This window comes from Alosa pseudoharengus, unplaced genomic scaffold, assembly GCF_046254945.1.
Source record: "Alosa pseudoharengus isolate Yale_2024_CS ecotype anadromous, Long Island Sound unplaced genomic scaffold, YU_APseudo_1.1 YU_APseudo_1.1_scf_12, whole genome shotgun sequence".
NCBI classification, from domain to species: Eukaryota; Metazoa; Chordata; class Actinopteri; order Clupeiformes; family Clupeidae; genus Alosa; species Alosa pseudoharengus.
Genome location: NW_027468587.1, coordinates 35,537,242 through 35,561,646, shown reverse-complemented (window position 1 = coordinate 35,561,646; position 24,405 = coordinate 35,537,242). Strand labels below are relative to the sequence as shown.

The following is a 24,405-nucleotide window of genomic DNA, read 5'->3' as shown; positions in this document are numbered from 1 at the left end:
CAAAATGTAATTTTATCTGTAAACGACCATGAAAATGCCCTGCCAGGTGTTAGATTTTAGTGGTTTTCTGTATGTCATTCTTTTGGTTCTTTGTTTAAGATACTGCAGAAACTGTGGGGACAGGACGTTTATTGTAAGCAGACAGAATGTTGTCACTTTACAATAGCAAATGGTGTACCTAACTAATTGTTCCCCACAAGAGACATCTTAATTGAATAAGGCTATATCACCCGTTTCCCCCCCCCTCCAATTTGACCCCAGACATGAATGTATATTCTGGTATTATAATTAGCCCCGAGTTTCCTAGTTCTTGGCTTCAGTTCATTACCTTGGCTTCACCTTGCAACACTGTGCTGTGCTGTGCGTATAACAGAGTTACCAGAACTCTGTTGTTACATCCAGAATAAAGAACTATTCTTTCGCAAACCAGCCTCAAGTTTTACCTGCTCTTAACTACACTGGAATCTACTCGGTCAACTGTGTCTCCATTTGGGATTAAGGAAACAATTTTAATAGCATTCTTCACAGGGTAGAGGCATCAGAGAATTGTCAAGTGCATGTAAGAAATGTGGTAGCCAATGTGTCGACTATTGGAGTCATTGTAAAACTCTTGGGCTGGGGGCCTTAACACTATATGTGATGTACACACTTGTGTTCTAATATTTAGAATGCCCTGATGGAGAAAAATTACTTTATTCTCTATGGTAGCATTACATTGATTAAATCATAATCAATATGTATGCCATACATTACATTATATTGTAATGTTTTGCGGTATGCTTTCTACAACATGCCAAACTGGTTGGCACATTGAGTGGGTTGTCAGGCTCTTTGCACAGCAGTATTGGATCTGACTTTGCCTCGACTCAGCTGTCTTTGGCTTCTGTGTTGTGAAAGCCAAGAGGTAATGAAAAGCTGTCCACTGGTGCAACACAGTCGTTTGCATGCAGAACTCCTCTTCAACATTCCTTTTCCCTTTTTAAATTACTTTTTGTTTTTGTCTGTGTTCGAAAGAGGACAGGAGTTGGACATATGGCACAGCGTGATATCAAGAAGTGTAGCTTAATTATATATCCTGCTATCCATAAATACATCTGACATGGCACAGGAGATTTAGTTTGGAGTTATGTTTGGAAGCTTGAGGATTTTCAATTTCAATTTCAAGAGATATCATTGTTATTTCCTTGTACCAGGGGTGTCAGGTGCATATTAGGTTGTGGGTTGGATTTGTTGGAATGAGACCTCGTAGGGGCAGTCATTGTCATGATCATTCTGGGTCATTATCATTTATCTGCATGGGTATCAGATTGTTGATTGACAAGGTATATACTGTAGGTTTATCATGTACTGCTGTATACTGCTCTTTCTTTCTTGAAATACTCTACCTTCCAGGCTTGGAATTTCACCATTTTAGAGGCAAGGCCACTTGGCCTTCAGTTGGGCATATTTGGTGGGGGGCATATAGGCCACATGTCAGGGCACCAAGGCCAAAGTTAACTATACAGTAGTAGGCTATAAAAATGATCAAAGTTGTATTTGGCCTATTCACAACAGTAGACCTGCATCACTGTATGAAACATTACAAAAACATGAAACCTGACATATTTCATAGAACTGTAAATCATCTGATCATCTAATATTTACAGATATCTAGGCTATATTTAAAATTTATTTTATATTTGGCCTGTTTGAAATTATGTATTGAACAATTTAAGCACAGCTCAGCTTTAAGAAACTCAAATAGGCTAGATGCATGCTTAGCATTTTGTGATCATTAAGGCTACTTAGTCAGCACAAACTCTTAGTCAGCTGTATATCCTCTGATTTTAATATTTACCGATATCTAGGCGATATTTGTAACATTTATTTTGTATTTGGCCTGTTATGAAATCATGTAGAAAATGTGAAACTTAAAGCCCAAATTTGGAGGCATGCATGTCGAAATTTGCTACAAATTCAAGACCGGATTATCTGGAACGTACGACGGAGCATTAGGGCCACACATGAAGAAAAACAAATATTTTTGCCATGGCGAGATTAAACTCGTCATGTTGACTTTAAAGTCGACATGTCGACATTAAACTCGATATTTCGAGAATAAAGTTGAAATGTCATGTCAACTTTAATCTCGACGTGTCGACTTTAAAGTCAACATGCTGACATTAAACTCGAAATACAGTTTAAACATTGCCTACAGTAGCCTACACTAACAGTGTTGGGCAAGTTACTTCAAAATCGTAATGTATTATGCATTACTTATTACTGTCATTTCAAAGTCATTTGTTACATTATAATATTACTGTCTCTGAATTGTAAGGCATTACACTACTATTGCATTACTTTTAAGTTACTTTCACCAAAATATCTAGAAATATGGATTATGCAGTTTATTACGCTCAATGCAGCTCATTGCTCTTCCAATGGAGGGAGATGTGGTATAGCATAATGACTGAGCTAGGCTTAAGGCTAACAACAGTAGAATGCAATAGGCGCAGACCTACACGCAATAGCCAGTGTCACGACTCTCTAATAATGTATATAACACCGGTCACCGAGCACTATGTTAAGTAGCGCTTCCGTAGCACTATTGAGAAGACGTCGCTGTGCTAAACACATGAATTGTGCCAGTAGCATCACTGGTTTGAATCCGGCATGATGCAGTGACCCCAGCTGTCACCTGTTAATTTTACGCTACGCTTTCCAGTGTCTGACGGTCAGCGCAATCGCGAGTGCGTGCGTGCATGCGTGCGGGCGGGCGCGATCTCTTATGAAGCCAAGTGCGTGACTGTTTGTAACTGTTTGCTTTCTGTTTGGTGTGCTGTTTACTGAGGGCATTCATATTAATCATTGATCTGGCATGATGCAGTTGCCGCATCTGTCACTCGTTAATTTTACGCTACGCTGTCCGGTGTCTGCGAGCCAGAGAAATAAAAATCAATTTTACGAAAAGGAGGACCTTTAACCTACACGCAATAACCAGCGTTACGAGACTCTAATAATGTTTATAACACAGAGCACTACGTTAAGCAGTGCTTCGTAGCACTATGGAGAAGACGTCGCTGTGCGAAACACATGAATAGTGCCAGTAGCATCGCCGGTTCGAATCCGGTATGATGCCGTGCCCGCAGCTGTCAACCGTTAATTTTACGCTACGCTGTCCTGTGTCTGGCGGTCGCAAGTGTGTGCGTGCGTGCGTGCGTGCGTGCCGGCGGGCACACGTGATCTCTTATGAAGCCAAGTGCGTGACTGTTTGTAACTGTTTGCTTTCTGTTTGGTGTGCTGTTTACTGATGGCATTCACATTAATCATTGATATCAATTGCAACAGCCAGAGAAATAAAAATCAATTTTACGAAAAGGAGGACCTTTGACCTACACGCAATAACCAGCGTGTAAACAATAATGTTTATAACACCGAGCACTACGTTAAGCAGTGCTTCCATAGCACTATGGAGAAGACGTTGCTGTGCAAAACACATGAATTGTGCCAATAGCATCGCTGGTTCGAATCCGGTATGATGCAGTGGCCCCAGCTGTCACCCGTTAATTTTACTACGCTGTCCGGTGTCTGACGGTCAGCGCAATCGCGAGTGCGTGCGTGCGTGCGGGCACGCGCGATCTCTTATGAAGCCAAGTGAGTGACTGTTTGTAACTGTTTGCTTTCTGTTTGGTGAGCAGATCTGACACAGTGAGGCCGATCAGCAGCACGTCCACAGGCGTTGCCCTTCGCTGCACCTTCTTGATGAAGGTATAGAGGGCAAGGATGTTGGCTGGCAGCCCAAAGATGAATGTGATGATGTACACCCCAAGAACCAGTTCTTTTTCTGCAGCTGTCCACATTTTGCTAGCAATCAGAGTTAAAATGCACATTTGAAAGACAAACAGGGATTGTACACTAGATAGATAAATAAACACTACATTAAGTTAGGCAAATAATCAGAAGATTCATAATGGTTATAGTTTATTAGAGGTTAACCCGACACTATATTCTTTAGCTTCTAAACAACATGCCATTTCAGATGCAATCTGGAAAAAAAAAATTGTGTTTTGAATCCGATCCAATGCTTAGATTGAATTGCTATTTTAATTTATCAAGATCAATCAACTAACTTGATCAAACATATTCATAGGTAGTATTTGTCTAGACAAAAGTTTAAAATATTTATATACAAAATATTGCATACTCATCATTTGTCAATTAAGTGTATAATGAGATGTTTCAGCGTTATTTTGTTTTGAATCAAGAAATTGGTGCCTACCTTTATAAAATTTTCTGCTTTAGAAGAAGTGAAAGCGCAGCTTCTGTGAAACTATGAGTATCTTTTGCTGTATGGCTTGTTGTTACGTGTGAGTTGTTCTCTTAGAGCTCACACAGGAATTTACACTTGTGGTAAATTTTATGAAGACTAATGTACCACCAAGCAGTCACCAAAGGATGACGTCATGCACATGCACATACAGGAACCAGGTCTTGTTGTATGTAATCTAATAGACTCGCCCAGACAGATTGATGATGCACATTATTTTTATGGACAATACGGTAAACTCCACCATAATCAATTGAGTGCATGCTGATTGGCTAGGTGTTTTCCATTTCCATAAGAGGTAGAAACTTAGTTGTGATTGGCCATGTTACGTATGGAAAGAGATGGTTTCCAAACACCATGTCAAGAGAATAAGAGCTCACTCGCAAGGGAGTAAACTTCAGACTTTCTTAGATTATCCGCTACAGAGGACATCCATCCATTCACATTACCTACTCGGGTGTACTTGGCTCATGCTTAGTCATAGCTGTACACTAGAGGTTTTGTGAATAAAGGCTATCATCAGCTTCTTCCGTCTCAGACTTGTGTCCACGGATCTTTTTATCCAGAGTGCTAAATTTGGCTGTAACAGGGTAGTGTTTTTTTCCACGATACACCTCTGAAATGTAAACATGAAGTCTTGTAAATTCCATGTTATAGAGGAGGGTTATGACATAGAATGCCAATTTATTCCATCATCAGCTCTACTATAAATTTATTTTATTTGACATCGTGGCTCCATATGATATGCACACATAATGATGGTTCACTGGGTCAATAATAGATGGGTATTAAATGTCTCATTGTCTGCAGCATAAGGACAGCAGTTTTGCTGTATGACAAAAATAGAAGTAAGAACCCTGTCAGATGATGTGAGATAAACCAGTTGTTTAACTGTCAAGACTGACAGGATATGGTGACCAGATGTGGCCATATTTAGTTTGCTGGGGAAATGTTATGTTTTTACCGCGAGCTGCAACTGAACTAAACATATCATCAAAATGTATCATGCCCCACAAGAGGAGATAATATTTTAGACAATGTCTACACTGATGCCTACAAAGCCGCTCCCCCCCCCACCTAGGACACTAAGATCACCTCTCATTGTTTCTACTGCTCAAGTACTCAGAACTCATCAAACGTGTGAAACCAACAGTAAGAACAGTCAAAGTGTGGCCAGAGGGAGCTGACTCGGCACTTCAGCAGCGTTTTGAAAACACTGACTGGAGATTGTTCGCAACTCAGGCCACCCATGACCTCCACATGGACGTTAATTCGTATGCCTCCTCCGTTTTGGACTGTATCAACTCCGACATCAACAGTGTTACCACCCTCAAACGGATTAAGACTTTCCCTAATAAGAAGTCATGGATGAACAGTGAGGTCAGACTCCGGCTGAAGGAACGAGACATCACATTCAGATCTGGTGATGCTCAAGCCTATAGCTCATCCAGGGCTAATCTGAAAAGGGGCATCAAAAAGGCCAAGCACAACCACAAGCTAAAGATTGAGGATCATTTCAAGAACAACTCTGACCCCCCGATGCATATGGCAAGGCATCCAGGCCATTACAGATTACAAAACTACTAACTCCACCCCCCCTGTCACGACACCTCCCTGCCTGATGAGCTGAACCACTTCTATAGCCGCTTTGATAATGACAATAAGGAGGTGGCCATCAAGGCCTCACACTCTCCAGCACCAATGTGTGTGCAGCACTGAGCAGGACTAATGCACGTAAGGCAGCTGGTCCTGATGGTATCCCCGGACATGTACTCAGGGCCTTTGTCCAGTCGCACACACCCCCATCATCATGAAGTGCTTTGAGAGGCTGGTCCTGGCCCACCTCAAGACCTGTTTACCACCCTCACTGGACCCCTTCCAATTCGCCTACCGTCAGAACAGGAGTACAGAGGATGCCATCTCTATGGCACTTCACTCTGCCCTGTCCCACCTTGACAATAGCAACACCTATGTGAGAATGCTGTTCATTGACTTTAGTTCAGCATTCAACACCATCATCCCCTCCAAACTGATCACCAAACTCAGTGAACTGGGCATCAATACCTCCCTCTGTAACTGGATTCTGGACTTCCTAACCAACAGACCTCAGTCTGTTAGGTTAGATAACCACATGTCCTCAACCATCACCCTGAACACCGGCGTTCCACAGGGATGTGTGCTGAGCTCTCTCCTCTACTCCCTCTTCACCTACGACTGCTCACCTGTACATGGCTCTAACATCATTGTCAAGTTTGCAGATGACACTACGGTGATTGGTCTCATCAGCAACAATGATGAGACGGCCTACAGGAAGGAGGTCCAGCCTATAACATCGTGGTGCACTGATAACAACCTCGCTCTCAACACCAAGAAAACCAAAGAGCTCATTGTGGACTTCAGGAAGTCTAAAGCTGGCACACACACACCCATTCTCATCAACGGGACTGAGGTGGAGCGTGTCACCAGCTTCAAGTTTCTGAGTGTCCACATCTCTGAGGACCTCTCTTGGACCCTCAACACCTCTACCTTGATCAAGAAGGCTCACCAGCATCTTTTCTTTTTTCTTTTTGAGGAGACTAGAGAAGGTCCACCTGTCTTCTCAGATCCTGGTGAACTTCTACCACTGCACCATTGAGAGCATCCTCACCAACTGTGTCACAGTTTGGTATGGCAACAGCTCTGCCCATGACCGGAAAGCACTGCAGAGGGTGAAAACTGCCCAACGCATCACCGGTGCCTCACTCTCCTCGAGGCCATCCAGGGCAATCGATGCTTGCGTAAGGCGCAAAGCATCATCAAAGACTCACCCCAACCACAGACTGTTCACCCCACTCCCCTCAGGGAGGCGTTACAGGTCTCTCCGCACCCGAACCAGCAGGTTCAGAGGAAGCTTCTTTCCTGCGGCTGTCACCCTACTAAACTATAGCTCTGCATCCCGGTGACATCCAATGACTAAGCCCCCATTACCCCCCGCCCCCGCCTGATGCCTCCTTGCCTGTGCCTGTTGAGGTGTCCACGGCCATGCATAGACAGGAGAGTAGTATAAATTAAAATCAGCTTTAGAGTAGTATAAAATTAAATTAAGTGTGCAGTGTATTAGCAGTAACCTTATAAGAGCAGAATAAATATGCCTATGTAATATAAACAATGTATGAACAACATGTACAGATATGTGCAACGTAGTGGCAGCACCTACTTTGTATAACACATTGCACTTTTCACCCACAACAGGTCACTCAAATCAATGAATGAGATGAATGAATGAATCAAGAGATGCAGGATTCTTCAAATTAATTTTATTAAGTTCCTTAAAAGGTAAAAACAAAACATTTAGTTAAAGGAACCGTATGTAAGAAATGTATTTCAATTAATCATAAAATGGCCCTGATATGTCACTAGATATTAAGAAATCATGTTAATTTCAAATACTTATATCACTGACAACAGTAGTCCGGCCAGGATATTGTCATTTAAAAAGTGAAGTTGCAGCCCTCAACTGATGTTGTTGTTGTTGTGTTTTGTCATGTCATGTTGTGTTTTGGCCTAATGCGCCACCCTCCACCTATCTACTAATCACAAAGTCAGTAGTGTTTCGGCATCTGGGTTGGCAACCTTGAGTCAGGGGGGAGGGGGAGGGGATACACCGCACTACAGTAATTTGAAAGTGATTACCAGTTTTGGCCACAATCTTACATATGGTTCCTTTAAAAGGAACACTCACAGAATCGGTATAACAACAGTGAATTAGCCTCCAGAGGCGAGAGTGCAGCAGTGCAATATGGGTAGCCTACCCACAAGTTCATTCTTTGACAGTGCAGCAAACCGTACAAAGGCAATGACCCGGTATACACACACACAAAAATAAATTCAAAACGAATACACCAGATAAGGGTCCACAGCAAAATGGAACGACAGGAAACAAGAGGCCCACATGTAACCCTGTACTACTGCAGATGGAATTGGCCAAGCCAGTACTGATTACATGTCCCACAAATAAATCAAAAGAAACTAAGAAGGTTAAACAAAACCCACAATAACCCCAATTTACGTAAACAGTAGGCCTAAGTGACGATAGGCTGCAGGAAATGGACAAACCGACAAACAGACAGACAAACAGGCAGACATCATTGACCTCTCCAGAAAAAGTCCCGCCTCCATAACTTCCGTATCCATCCAACTTCCGGGCGTGGATTGTCTATTAGGGGTTTGCACGGCGTGTCATCAGATCTGGACGTTGCCATATTGGAGATACTCGCCTCATTAGAAAGCATTAGGCACTGAAGTAAATCCCTAACATCGTCAAGGAAAATGGTTAATTATTGCCGTGTTTTAGGTTGTACCAATAGGTCCGACTGAGAAAAACATCTGGTGTAGGTATCGACTTCCAAAAGTTATTAAAAAAACAGGGAGAAAGGAGAATAATGCCAGAAGTTATCGGAGGAAGGGGGGCGCTTGTGGTTGAACTTGGTACTTCGTCTCGATCACCCAACTCATATGGATCTGCGCTGCCAATAAACCGTAATTTCTCGAAATATTGCACCTTTTCTTGTGGTCCAAGTCCTGCCCTATATATGCCTTTGCATCTTAGACGGATTTTGATTAGCTTTTCTGTTGTTTAGACACGGCTACTAGAGTTCTCAACGGGCCTGAAAATTACAACCCGACCCGACCCGGCCCGTTGCTTTTTAAGCCCGGACCCGATGTAACCCGACACATCAACATGAATTATCTGCCCGAACCCGGCCCCCGGCCCGACGTAAAACATAGGCTACGTTTGACTGTTAAACCCTGACTTTATTTAGGTGAAGATTCAACACATTAGCGTGACAATTTACTTAAAACGGTGATTTTCTCCTCTTCTGGCGTATCGTGACGGAAGAACCATGGCAACTTTGGATGCGGTTATCTTAGCGATACTTTTTGCAATAGGCCTACCCTCGATATAGCTTAGTTTATTGCCGTTCATGTGAGCACAATAACTTAATTTTGTACATTTTACCAAAGCGACTGGTTTCGCCTTGCAGGGTCACATATTTCATCAGCACCTTGCATTTTGAGCATTGCAAATAACCTGTAGAATTCATCAGAATCCAGCACCACTCCAAACACTTTCCAGACCTCTGATTTCCCCACTGCTGTAGTAGCGACGGTGAATTCACCTGCGGCAAGTTTAGCCTACTTTTCACCAACTCCATCTTCTTCTCCAGGCTAAAGGCGTGCACGCAGCGTCTGCCCCTGCCCCTCTCCATGATGCACGTTGCACGCAGCAGCAGACTTTCTTTACGGTGAACAGCTGCGATGATTAAAAAATGTTTTTTTTTTCACTGAGCAGAAAAGGTTAAGCCCGAGGTCCGACCCGACCCGAGTCATTTGCTTATATTTTCGACCTGAACCCGGCCCGAACCTGCGGGTCCTGTCGGGTTTGTCGGGCCAACCCGACCCGTTGAGAACTCTAACGGCTACAATCACGTAAGATATCCAAAGTGCATAAGACTCCATTGTACTTCATTCACAGAGTACCGCCAATATGCCCGCGCATGCTGGGTTACCATGGTTACCGGCCAGAATGTGACATCCGTGCAAACCCCTAATGAGAAATAACATGGCGTTTCTAAATATCATACCGGTAAAACATCTGTAGGTAGCGAAGTTGAAAAAGCTGGTGGGCAGATTGGCCTACACACTTCTGCCATATAGTTTCCACTGGATTTTTTGATTGTCGGTGCAGTTTAAGTAGTATACTATAGACTATACTACTTAAACGGCACCGAAAATCAAAAAATTGAAAATTGGAAACTAGATGGCAGAAGTGTGTAGGCCAATCTGCCCAGCAGCTTTTTCTACTTTGTCACCTACAGAGTTTGACAGGTACGATCTTTAAAAACGCCATGTTATTTCCCATAGACAATCCACGCCCGGAAGTTGGATGGATACGGAAGTTAGGAGGCGGGATATATTCTGGAGAGGTCTATAGAGCTGGTAAGTCCCGCCCATCCGCTAAACCCCCAGTGGACCTCTAGATTGAAAAATCGTCAATGCAAGTGAATGTGAGAAAATAATTATTTTCTGGTCCCGTTTGAATTGTGCCATGAATGTGAACATATGTTGTCTGTGAATTTTTAATATAATTTTTAATGTTACGAGTTTGACAGTATATTATATGATTCTTCGGCTATCAGTTGTGGAAAAGACATAACGAGAAAGACTACATGTCGCCTGTGACGTGAGCTAGCTCTAATCGCTAACATTAACTGAGATGCTAGTTTTTGTAATGGCAGGAATAAACACACATGGTAACAAAAATATTCGAAACATGTCTAGCTTCACTCAACACATTAACACTATGATACAGTGTGATTGTAAAGTTGTATGGTTCACTGTGTTCAAAGTCGATCTTAATAACCCTCTACCTCTCGACCAACTGATGGTTGTTATGGGAAACTAGTTAGCTGTCGTCTAGCGGAAAGTTGTAGTCCACAAAGTGCTCTCATACAAAGTTTAACCGCATCAAACTTCTACCCGCTCAATTGTAGCATTCTTTACACTAAAAATTATATTAAAAATTCACAGACAACATATGTTCACATTCATGGCAAAATTCAAACGGGACCAGAAAATAATAATTTTCTCACATTCACTTGCATTAACAATTTTTCAATCTAGAGGTCCATCGGGGATAGCGGAAAGGGCGGGACTTACCAGCTCTATTAGGCTTATTCGATCTGTAATAATCAGGTAATAACGTTCGCAGCGGCCATTTTGTTGATATAGAAAATGCATAGGTGGGTCTATTTAATGCAGCTGTCAATTGACAAGTGCGACAGCGCCGGTATGATCGCTGTAGGCTATTTATTTATTTGTACAAAATTTAACGTGATGGTAGGCCTATGTGCAATAGGCTACAGGGCAGGCCGTTCTAACAACAGCAATACAGGCCGTTCTAACAACAGCAAATAGCCCTAGAGTCACCCACTGTCAGAAACATAGCCTACCTGTCAACTTTTTTCCAGCTGTCTTCCTGTTTTTATATTTTCCCGTAAAATATCCCATATTTTATTACTTTCATAACATTAGCCCCATCGGACTTGGCCGTCTCTTTACTGTTGTCCTGTATCCCCTTCCAGCCCTTCCAGCGAAAATATGTTTTTAAAGCATCGTTTTGCTTGAGAGTGATCAGAACAGTGTGGGAGAGAGCACGATTTGACGCCAATCTCATTAGACCTAGCTTAGCTTCACACCTCGTTTAATTAGTGCAGCAGTTTTGTAGTAGGCCTACGAATTCTTGCTCTCAGCAGAGGGATAGCAACAGAAAGACGAATGTTGAAATTTCACTGTATTTTGGGTGAGTAACCCGGAAAATCTCCCTTATTTTCGTTGCTCAATGTTGACATGGTCAGACAACGAGAAGAGAATGAGACTGAGAAGTAGTCAGCACAGGAGAGACTTGTGGCTACATAGGATAAATAGCCTAGGCTAAACAGCCAACTCCTCACATCGCCATTATTATATTTGTATTATTAATACTATATTATATTGTCCTCTGTGGGCTTAAGTTAAATACGTTTTAGACAGCGCAGACAGCTGCCCCTATGCAATGCAGAGACATCAGCAGTAGCCTGATGCAGTCGCCTACCGTAGATTACCTTTGGACATAATTGCATTTGCATAGATAGCATTGCTAGTTTACAGTAGCCTATAGGCTTTATTCATGATGCGCCCTTTTCAGCTTGTCTTAGTGGCACGGCAAGTGGCAAATAGTAGGAACAAACTCAGCGGAGAAAGATATCAGTAGATACTTCTGATTTGTATAGTGTTTTGTTCACTTGGATTTTGGAAATGTTACAGAGAAATATGTTAGCCCAATTTCTGCCTCCAGACATGTAGTTGCATCATAGATCCTCCTGTAGAAGTAGGCTATCAGGCAAAAACGATTAACCCACTTTAAACTACTTTAGCAAAGTCGTTGGCTGCAGGTTGTGAGCAACAGGCAAACGCAAGATACAATTGCAGTCCAATGAGATGCAACTTTATTCTCTGCGATCATGGCAATGTTAGACGATGTCGTTGGTGGAACATAAGTTCGCCGACCTTGACTCAGGCGACTTGAACGCTTGTCCCCTTCAGCTGCCCAGTCAGCACACATACGTCTCCAAGACGTCTGGAAAAGATCTGAACAGCTTAATTACATCGCGTTCCATTTAGAACGTCTTATTTTGATCTTACAAACAGCGGCGGCATCTCACTGTCAATGTGTGTAATAGTTCTACATCTCCTGGAGATCTTAATGTCTTAAATATGATCGCGTTCCATTTAGAACGTCTTATTTTGATCTTACAAATGTCGGCGCTATTTCACCGTCAAGATGCATTTTAGTTCTACATCGGCTGGAAATCTGTATGTCTAAAATACGCTTTATTCCAGTATAGCCTACGTCATCTGCTAGGTGTAGAAATATTATGTGCTGGCTGATCACCATCTTACCTTCAAAAGGCTGTCATTTGACATCACAGCAGCACTTCGCACATAGCTAACGATTTGATGTAACACATCCTAGCAAGTCTGAATGGATATAAGCAAGCACACATCCTGAATGCTATACCAGTTTAACATGGCAAATTCAATTGTGCAGGCTATAGCAAAGTATCCAGTGATTTTAATTCTTACAAAACAGCCATTATCACCATACAATCAATCTAAATTTCGAGAGTTTTAGAGGTTCCTACCATTTTGTATAGTTGCTTGTAAGTGTATGCAAGTAGCCTAAAGGTCATGGTTTTTCATAGATGCTTTTGACAATATTTACAGAGCAAACCAATAACTCACACATTTTATTATTTTACAGTTTTTACAAAAAAAACATTACTACACATTAATCAAACATTTGTTAAACACTGCTTGACACCTTATGGTATAGTATAAGTATACTCTTTTGATCCCGTGAGGGAAATTTGGTCTCTGCATTTATCCCAATCTGTGAATTAGTGAAACAGACACAGCACACAGTGTACACACAGTGAGGTGAAGCACACACTAATCCCGGCGCAGTGAGCTGCCTGCAACAGCGGCGCTGGGGGAGCAGTAAGGGGTTAGGTGCCTTGCTCAAACAACCCTCCGGTTACAGGTCCGAAGTGCTAACCAGTAGGCCATGGCTGCCCCACTGAGACATGCTGTAATTCCAAAACTAGCAATATGTTTTATATATATAAATATATTCATTTATGAAAACAAAATAATAGACAAATAAACAGACCATTTAAGCAAGCTCAACATTAATCTGGGGAGTTTGTAAAATGACAATGATTTTGATCAGCATGGCCATGTGAACATTCTCATAGCAGTAGTAAATGGGGGAGGGGGGGGGGAGATGTACATACATGATCAATGTATCTAACAAACACAATCAGTAAATCAATCTACAGTACAGTTGGTCGTCAAGCAATAATTGGTGGCTCGCATGGTAGCTTTGGCAAGATTTCAGCAAATTTGGTTTTACTCATTTTGAGTAGGCCTAAACCTGCCTAAACTGTTCGCCAAAGGCAATCACCTCTGGCCCCAGCTTGATAAAAACAAAAGTAGGCTCTGATTTAGCCTAGTCTACTGTATGACTTCAACAAGGTGATCGATCTTAAGTTTCGTTCTGCTTACAGTATCTTACTGCGACTGCAACGCCTTTGAATGCAATCCGCTGCCCTGTTTACAAATGCTACAGCAGACTTAAACTGCCACCTTGTGGCGATAAGTTGTAATAATTTCACGCAGGTGCATGACTCACGGAAAGCACGAATGAAGTGGCCACTTCTAAATGGGACCCACTGTATGTGGTAACAGTCAATACATTTTTTGAAATGTGATTCATAAACATAGAATACTGCACTACAAAAACACAAACATCTAAATTATACTTCCCCCTTCACCCAAATACAGTAATGAAGGTGAAAGGAAGTTATTAAGCCTTAATGGTGCCTCCTAAAGAGGGCATTGTCAAACATGCTACTACTAATACTAAAAATACAGCATGAAGAAAGTCAAGGACATGCATGCCAGCTTCCGCTCATCCCAGTATTAAAGTAAATCTGGTCTTAAATGAAAATGTATTGGCTGTTTTATTTCTTTTTTGTGGGATGTCCAATTTATATGTAGAAATGCACATTTGCAAAGGTGACTTAGTATGTTGTCGTAAAAGTGTCTCTCCTTTTGATTTTGCACTGCCAAAGTGGCTCGTGAAAAAAATTGTGAGGATCACTGCTCTAGCCAGTGTTTTCTAAGCCTGGATGATTACCACACACAGCTCTTTTTAGGGCTGGTTAAGGCACTTTTCAGGTTTGTCCAGGCAACACAAACTCACATATAATGTTTCTGAGGATTGCCACTCATGTAGAGAACACAAATAGAGGACTGGCACTACACCATCTAGGTACCTACATGAAAGGGTGGATAGAGCACTACCACATTTAAGATTCATTGTCTGATGGGCATAACAGAAAATTTGTATTCCAAGTATGCATCTTGGGGCCCTTCTACAGAGCACTTTCGAAAATATTTTTTCATGATTTATCCTTAAAAGCCTTATGGTGAGCTTACACCATACGATTTTCAAGCAATTGCAGTCGGCGATTACATTTTCCAAAGACGAAATGAAATCATGGGAGTTTACATAACATCTTAACACCAGGACCAGTGTCCCCATGTTATTTTCAGAAGTCTATGGAGTGACCAGAGGTAAACCTCTAAAGGTGATTGTGTGCTCCTTTATGTGTGATGCTTCAGCTCTGCACCAATCAATGTTCTTGCTGTGAAGAGATGTCAGCTCTCCCAAGACACACTCAACACCTCACAGTGGCACAGGTCTGCCAAGATCGGCACACTTGACTTCTAGCTCGAGTCCTTTCTGTATGGAGCATAAATAAAAAATAATGTAAAGTAAATATACATTTGGCCATCCTAACCACTAAAAAAAAAAAATGACACATGGTATACCCCCCCCCCCCCAGTGATTAATATACAAGTGTGCTTGGTTCAAAAAATAAAAAATTGGATCTACCTCATACGTGTTCAAATAACAATTTTAATGGTCATTCTGAATTACGTAGGACAATGGGAAATCCAGCCAAGCAGTGGAATAAGAAGTTTTAATCTAAAACGTGTTTAAGCTGCTGAAAGTGAACAAGGTATATGAAAGATGAGTATGAAAGCAAAATTCTTACAACAGGGTTGCGCTATTCAGTGGCAGCAACAGCTTCAAGTATCCTCTTCCCAGGTTGACCTCCAGTTGATCCTTGTTCCTCCTGAAGGTCAGGAGCACTTAACAGAGCACTTAACAGAGTAGTGTGGTGTGCATCACAAATACTCCTAAAAGGAATCATAAAAGACAATAATTTTAAGGATACAATTTCAAAAGCAGTGTTATGCATGAACCAATTTCATTTTCTATTAACCGTGAATTGAACTTAACACATTCCTAACATAATAACTTCATCTAGCTCAGTTAGTTCAGACTCGGAATCAATTTAGGTCCAGCTTGGTAACACATGATTATTGTTTTAGTCGTGATTAAAATAGGTAACACAATATCCACAACAACTGGAGATGGTAGTGATGGAAAGCTGATTATTAAAGGACTTGTTAAAGGTTTAAGTTAGGGATGAATTGATTACTCGAGTAACTCAAAATAATTAAATTCTGTATTTTATACATGAAAATACTTAAGTACTGCACTGTATTGTAGAATAACTGCACTGTGAAAACAGCAGTTTTTTGTAAATTAGGTTATTTGGTAGGAAAGGTAGATGCTGCAGATGCACAAATCTACATAAAATAAATGAAGTTACTTTTAAGTGACTAGGGCTAGTTTACAGCTTAACATTTATTGTGCATATTAATCAATTTGCACCTAAAGCAAAATATATTTTACCAATTAAATACATTAAATATTTTGTTACTCGATGAAATAATCACTAGAATAATAGATTCCAAAAAGACTCAGAGCTGTAGCCCTAGTTTATTTGAAGAGAGAAACCAGAAGCACTCACTGTCTTTCTTCATTTAAAAAATATGAACTGAACGAGTCAATTGAAAATAACTATGAAGGTTAATTTATGCATTTTCTAATCACATCACGACCTGAAGAGTGATTTCAAATGACATTCCCCGAACACAGGAGATGGACAAAGGAGATGCATGAAAAAGGCAAGTCATTTTCCTCACCTCTGGACGAAGATAGATATTTACTGAACAAATGGTTGTAATGCATTTGATGGTATTGCCTTCCATTGCTTAGGTGCTAGGTCAACCTAACCCACTAAGTTAGCAAAGGCAGAGGTGTAGCCCGTTACAATTCAGCGAAATGATGGGGGAATAAATTGAAGAGTTCAGTGCCATGCGAGCACTTCACTTATCAGATTTTTTAACAGAATACTGCACATCTAAAAGTCGCGTGCTTGCCAACCAGCCCCAACTACCAAAAAAATCTGCGCAGACGTTGGTGGTGATAACGACAAGAGACAATCTTTGTTGTATATAGAGATATATATAGTTAGCGTTTTAGATTAATTCAGATAATATTAGATAGCGTTAGATAGTTTAAGCCAATTTTTCCCTCCTTGAGCTGTTGAAAAGGTAAGTGTAATGATAGTGACTACAAAGTTAGTCACTTTAGTGTGCTAACGTTAACGCTAGCATGCTAACGTTATTAGCCAACGGCAACAGTGACGTTAACCTTTAGAACGCGAGCGCCTTTGATCTCCATTGATAATGTCAACAACTTCACCTGTCGTTAACGTTATCCAATAACACGACATGTAGATAAATGTCATGAATAACGTAAATGTTGTGCTTAAACTCATCTATACGAAAATAAATTTAAGTCATTAAAAGGGTCGATTTACTACGGGAAATCGACGGGTGGACATGTCGGTCCATTCTACATAATATTGTACCCAATACTGCAACTAATTTTTTTACATTACGCTTAGGAAACAATTCTGCTAACCTTGCTATGCCACGTGAAAATCCATCGACCACCAACAGCATCCACCAGCTGGCAAATCCGCCTCGCAGCAACTGAGCACTGTGTCGCCCTCCCTCCGTTTTAACTCTTTCCCGACAGGGCCAAAACAGGCCAAAAATGACTCCTTTGATATTTCATTCTGCTGTGGGTGACCTAAGCATATCTCAAAGAAACCATCCATTTTCTCTTGAAGCCAGATAGTTAGGCTACACAAATATATGTTTGACATGACAATTATGTATTATTTATATATACTAATTAGCATAAATTAGCATACCATTTGCATATTTCGGGCACATTTTTTGAGTTTGTGAAGCTCCTCAGCTTCAACACAGCATGTTATAAAAAAAGTGAAATAGCAGAAAGTTGCATTTACCTGTTGGCTAAATAAATACCAAGTTTGGTAGCAATTGGGTGAAAGGAACTCTAAATAACTAATTTTGAAATTATGTATACAGACGAGCCTAAATAACCATTATATAGTTTTATTATCAATTAGTTGCAATATCACATTTGTATCAAAAAAAATAACTTACAATTTCATCTCATACATATTATTTTGGTTAATAATCATGTTTTTTTTTTGTCAATGTGTAATAATCATCAACAGTTTAGACTGTTAAAACAGATGAACAGTTAAAATGACCCAACAGAGTCAGTGTTGCTGAAAATGACCCAACAGATTCAGATACCTCCCACACGGAGTTACACTACAGATTTGGCCCCTACCCTCTCACACCACACAGTTTCATATCACTAGACAACATGGGCATATGTACTTTTAAAAACAGCTGAACAGTATGTCATTACTACCACTGAACCTCGGTCGATTGTCATTACTCGCCATGTTGAAATATCGCGATTGGCGCTTGACAACCAATCACAAAATATAAAATCTAACCAATAGCAAAAATACAACACATATCCAAGGAAAACCTATTTATTTGATTGGCTTAGACACTCATTGACATACAAAGACGTTTTCACGGGGTTTCAGTGAAGAAAAATGATACTTTTATTAATTTCCGTCATCAGTACGTACGTACTGATTTCTCTATGGGCTGTCGGGAAAGAGTTAAAGGCATTAAACCGGAAGTGAATTACAGGCAGCCTCTAGCTTTTAACCAACCTGAGCGCAGTTCATTGATTACTTTGTTGGCATAGGCCTTATAAGAATGCATAGGCTTTTTTCGACGTGGAGGGACTAGGGCAATACCATTTTAATATATTACACAACACGTTATTTAATGTTAACACTTAAATTCATCCTAATTTCACTGTGTCAAATTAAATGTAATTGTCAATCGTTGCCACACTATGCCATTGAAACTAATTTTGTGTTTGTTTTTTTCCCTTCCATTTGCATGTATATGGGACACTGAAGACCATTTCAAGCTCACAGCAAAGGTATCAGCCTAATTTCTTTTTCAATAGTGGCCAATACACACAAAAATGGCATCTTATTGGAGTAAAAGAAGGAGAGTCTTGTCAAACATCCCTTACTGGCACTGTCCTGATGGTAACACAGTTTCCAATCGAATACATGCATTGAATACATGTACTCTTTGGGTGTAACTCGGAAACTTATTGTGTTCTGGATGAAGGGAAAAAATCTGGCCACTAGACAGCCATCATATATATATATATATAGTAATAATTTCTGATAGGACGACAGGCATCACATGAGTGGGAATATCCTAGGACATTCCCTCCCGGCATCACTGTCAATGTAACTGCCATCTTCTGACTAAAAGAAAATCTCACTTTTCTGTATTACAGCACTGGATGCAAGACCCCCAGAACATCCCAACCGGCCACTTCCCAAATCGAAGCATGCGTAAGTCATAAGATGGAAACACTGTATTGTAGACAATAAATTATACAACAGTTAGCTTTCCTCATATTACTCAATAATTTCTGATAGGACAACAGGCATCTTAGGACATTCCCGCTCGGTATCTCCGTTAATATCTCTGCAATTTAAAATTTGTGACTTATATTGATATTGTATGTCTTTCCTTCCATAACTAATCCACCAGCCACATACGGTCATAACACACAGGAGGAGTGGCAGACCAATACCCAAGGTGAGTTCATATGTAACTGAATCAAGTTTTTTGTGTAGTTCTCACGAAACATGTAAGGGATAACGACCGCCGAGGTGTCCTGTTCTACAGAAAGGAAACAAGCGGTTCCATTTAAAAAAAAGTTTGTTGTACAACTTTCTTTAGCCCTAACAGTGATAGCACGGACAGTTAGCTTGTTTACAGTTGATTCCATTGTTGTGAAAGCCTGCTTACAGGCTTAACTGTTGTCCTACTATGAATGTTATGGTTACCATTCATAAGCATTGATATGGAACGGTGATTAAACTTTTTTTTTTATCAGATCTACTTCAAAAAGAGTATTTCTTCTCTCCGGGTGATAAATGTAAATATCCGTCTTCTGACTAAAAGAAAACAAATGTTTAACTTTTTTTTAACTAATTTTCTGTGTAACAGCATTAGATGTCACACCCCCTGACCGTCCCAACTTGTCACTTCCACATCAAAGCATGCGTAAGTCATAAGAGAAACAAACCACATAGGAACTGGAATAGAAACACTGCATTGTTAAAGTATATCAATTATGCTAAGTGAGGGGGTTACAAAGATTAATGGTAGTGGTGGTAGTTAGAGTTGTCATATTGTAAAAAGACATTTACCTCCCTTTTGCTCTTCACAGCAACATATCAAGACCTCCACTCCAGAGGAGAATCCAGGCAACCAGCCTGTATAGTAAGTATATATACTCTTTTGATCCCGTGAGGGAAATTTGGTCCCAATCCGTGAATTAGTGAAACACACTCAGTGAGGTGAAGCACACACTAATCCCGGCGCAGTGAGCTGCCTGCAGCAACAGCGGCGCTCGGGGAGCAGTGAGGGGTTAGGTGCCTTGCTCAAGGCCACTTCAGCCGTGCCTACTGGTCGGAGTTCGAACCGGCAACCCTCCTTTTTTTGAGCAGTACATTATTGAAATATTATTAAAAAAATAGGTAATTTTCGATACCTACGATCGATCTACGATAACTTAGTAGATCAGCACAGCAAAATTGATGTTAACGTTTTTTCTGCATTACATTTTTTAAGAGTTTCCTCAGCCTGGCGAATGGGAACAGCCGTCAACTAACAATGGTAAGCCTGCACCAGTAAAACGACTCAAAAACTAGAACATAAAAACAAATGGTCAGCAATGTCTCTGCCTTGGATACATGCGATTGTGCCAATGTGTCTCGGCCGACCATTTGAGATCAGACCACCCAATACACATTCTAAAAATATGTAAACTGGCCCTTTTGTTGTGTTCTTTCAGCATGTGAAAATACACAGCAGGGGTGGCGGCGTAGCATGAACATGCCATGTACACGTAAGTGTTTGCTGTTATTGCCATTCGTCATTCAGTCTGGGAGCAGTGCAATTTGATTGCTTGACAATCACAAACTTTAAGTCATCTATAATATTTATTATTAACAATATATTTACAATATTATTAACTAGAATGTACTGTTGTTCTTAACCATGAATCTGTGTTTTAATACTCACATCTTGTTCATGCAGCCTTTGAAAGGGTGCTTCTACAAGCGGTCCTGAGAGATGGACCTCCAAATACGCCATCTCACAAACATGGTGGAGAGAGACTCCTTTTCACTTCCCCTTCAGACGATGGAGGACCTTGACAGGCTTGAGGACAACCTCCAAAACCCTGACAACAAAAAGATGGTAAGACTGAGTAGACTTGAATAATTAAGAAATTACACTTGATAATTAAAGGAGACATTACATTAGATATTCGAAATTATTCTGTCTATTTCAATACTTTATGTTCATATAATATTAGGCAACTAAAGTGTGTTAAGTCCTCAGAGTCCACAGAACGGTGTTCCTGTGTGTCTGAATGCATCTTTTGACTATATTTATTTATCTAGGGTAGCTACAACAATTGGCACTTTGTACACTCACTGCCCATACACTGAGCTACTTTCACACAGATTTCCAATGCCTATAGCTAGCCCACATACCATTTCACTCTTATGAAAATATATATTAAAATATTCAAGCCCATCTTATGTGGAGAGCTCAAATAGTAGAACAAGAACCAATATTTGAACATGTAAACGAAAAAAAATTATGACAATTCACATTGTGCTAGGTAGGCCTAGTTGCGAAATGTAGGCTATGCTAATTTAAGATTATGTTATTTAGGAAACACGCCAAACCAATTTACAAAACAATAAGCAAGTATCAAGAAACAAGTGGGAATATCAATTAATCAAGCATTGCAGTTGGTCTAACACACAAAATAATCAGTTTACAGTAAATCGCTGAGTTAAACATACAGTAAAGTGCACATGCAGGCAAGTACACGGCCACGTGGGCGATTGTAGCCTAAACGGCAGCTGTCTTTCAAATAATTATTAAATACATAAATGAGGCCTGTACATTTACACTCATCACACAATTTGATCCAAAGGCAAGTAACACTAGCTTACACTTACCCTAAAATAAGAGTAGCCTATTTTAACTTAACTTACCCAAGCTCTCGTCCACCAGACACTGTTGCTGTGTTGCTCCCATAGATTGTAAAAGGTTGCTCCTTAACTAACTTTGTCCAGTTGTGGAAATGACGAAATTGTTTGTTCTCACACCGATTCTGTTTCTCTCTCTTGTCCAGGCGCAGCTGTGAGAAATCCGATGCTCCAATCAACGGATGCGGAGGCAGAGAAGCACCTGCAGGGTTTTTTGAGATTGGCGCCTGGGCGCAAATCCCTCTAATATTTAATAAATATTTAATATGTTAAATAGCTCCCATTTGTCGTATTTCTTTATAGTAGCCTTAAAGATAATTAGGCTAGGCTAAATAAGGCGGCTGAATGTCGCCAAAGATTATGCAAGACGAAATTAGTATAACATCTTATATACAGCGGGTAAAGGAATAAAAATGATGTCTGCAAGACGTAAAAACTGCATATTTAATACCGTTATAAGATCGATCTTTGTAAGACGTTAGGAAGATGGATGTCCTATTATGACGTATTCATGAGCATCTGGAATACGGCTGCTAAACGCTGTTTGAAGATCTTAACAAGACGTCTCAGATACGTCTGCCAGATGAGCAAACGCTCTCTAGAATACGTCTTACAGCTGTCCAGCAGACCTTTAGAACACATCTCCAAGACGTCTTGCAGACATTCTTTTGCTGACTGGGCTGCGACGTGTGCCGATGTATGAACAAGACAGTTAGGCTATAAATAAATATTGAGGTAATTTACAGTTGACAATAATGACGGATCTTTACTTAATGCTATTAGATATGGGTCCATAAGTTTATTTACTTATATTGACGAGATGAAGCCGTTAGGCTACTGTGCTCTGCTCAGCTCAAATTTACGCGCTACAGGTAGGGTTGGGTATCGTTTCAATTTGAACGATTCCGATTCCAATTCCGATTTCTTATTTCGATTCCGGTTCCTAACGATTCTCGATTCCGATTTTTTTTAAAGGCAGGGTCAAAAAAAGTTTAGGATATTTTAAATGAGCTAGCTAACCAACGGTCTTTCTCAGGGTATCTGCACATTTTCCAAGTGCAAATTTAAAGACTTTTAAGACCTTTTCAAGACATCTAAATGAAAATTAAGACTATACCACGGCAAAAAGATATATAAGACTGTTTAATGCAATAGTTTTTTTTTCCTACTAATTTTAACCCCCACCCCATTTTGGATGTCTACAGAAGTTACCAAAAATATTTTGGCGAAAGAAAATAATTGTGTGTGAATTACCTTCACAGCTATAAATGCCCAATTTTAGGGTCTGGACTGCTTGCTTTTGAAGCTGGCTGTACTGTACATATTTGGTTTTGCTTACTGCTGAGGCTGTTCTTCACCTGTGTCTGTAGTAGCCTAGGGCTACTTGCCAAAGACATGTGCACTGGACTGGATTCCCTTAAATATTTTTTTCAAAGTTAACTAAGCTATTTACATATTTTAATAAGCCTACTTTATATAATTTACTATGTGCATCTATTGTCCATATGCAGCACAGCAAATTAAAGTTAATCCACTACTTTACATTTTGCATACCAGTTGTATCTAAACCAACCAAAGCTTGACTGAAACATTGTAAAACCATTGACTTGTTTTAAATTAATTAAGAGACAGGTCCTCTTCGCATGATCCTGCTGAAAACTGCTGGTTTCATCTCAAGCACGCACATTATGAACGCACGTATTTTTATGTAGCAGTCGCCGACATTCAAAACATATGCGGTTATATTTCACAACTTTTGCTAAGTAGGCCTAGCCTACTGGGAAACGCTGGCAAGCAAGCTGCTGGCAGATATTACAGGTAGGCTATTATAACTTAGACAGATATTTTCTTCCCTAGGCTAGGCCAGCAACACACGCTGGAAAGATGCAAACAGATCAACTTAACATACCGGTATACAGTATTTCCTCCTGATTGCGAAGCACTGCACATAATTTCACCAGCAGTCTTCGCGTCCATAGTTTGTGAAACGATGCTGCGCCGAGCAAAGACTTTAGATGCCAAGCGCAACTCCAAAAAGGAGAACAAATAAACGTCCGGCTTGAGGCTGCGCCGGACGCCGGACAGGGCTTTTAAAACCCATATGTCCGGCCTAAATTCGAACATATGGCCAACCTATCGCTAACTGGCTTACCAACTCTTTCTCCCGCTCATTCTACCGTAGGCTCCCTCATTCCACGTAGGCTACCCTGTCTATCTCTCAGGCCTCAGCTACACCACGAAAACGCCAGGCATATTATTTTGTACATAGGCCTACTGTATTATTACCGTTTTCACACCTTTAACCAAACCCGTGAAAAACATCTTCACTCTGTAACCACTACACTTCCTCCCGTAGCCTAATAGCCTATCACGTATACAATTGCGTTTTAAATACACGAAACTGGATGGAGACATCACTCGCTCTCTTGCACTCGCTGGCGGTCCCATTCGCACATTTAATACCTCTCTTTCGAAAATTCAGTTGTAGCCTATTTAAGACTTTTTAAGGATCCTCGGGAACCCTGCTTT

General features: G+C 40.6%; 1 long non-coding RNA gene across 1 annotated transcript; it reads right to left on the bottom strand.

Moving 5' to 3' along the window:
- Nucleotides 1-13,936: 13,936 nt before the first annotated feature.
- Nucleotides 13,937-21,969, bottom strand: LOC143118505 (uncharacterized). The gene is made up of 4 exons (XR_012986161.1): nucleotides 21,883-21,969; nucleotides 20,894-21,053; nucleotides 15,511-15,655; nucleotides 13,937-15,194 (listed from the first exon to the last, which is right to left on the bottom strand). It is a non-coding gene; the product is annotated as an uncharacterized LOC143118505 (long non-coding RNA).
- Nucleotides 21,970-24,405: the final 2,436 nt, after the last annotated feature.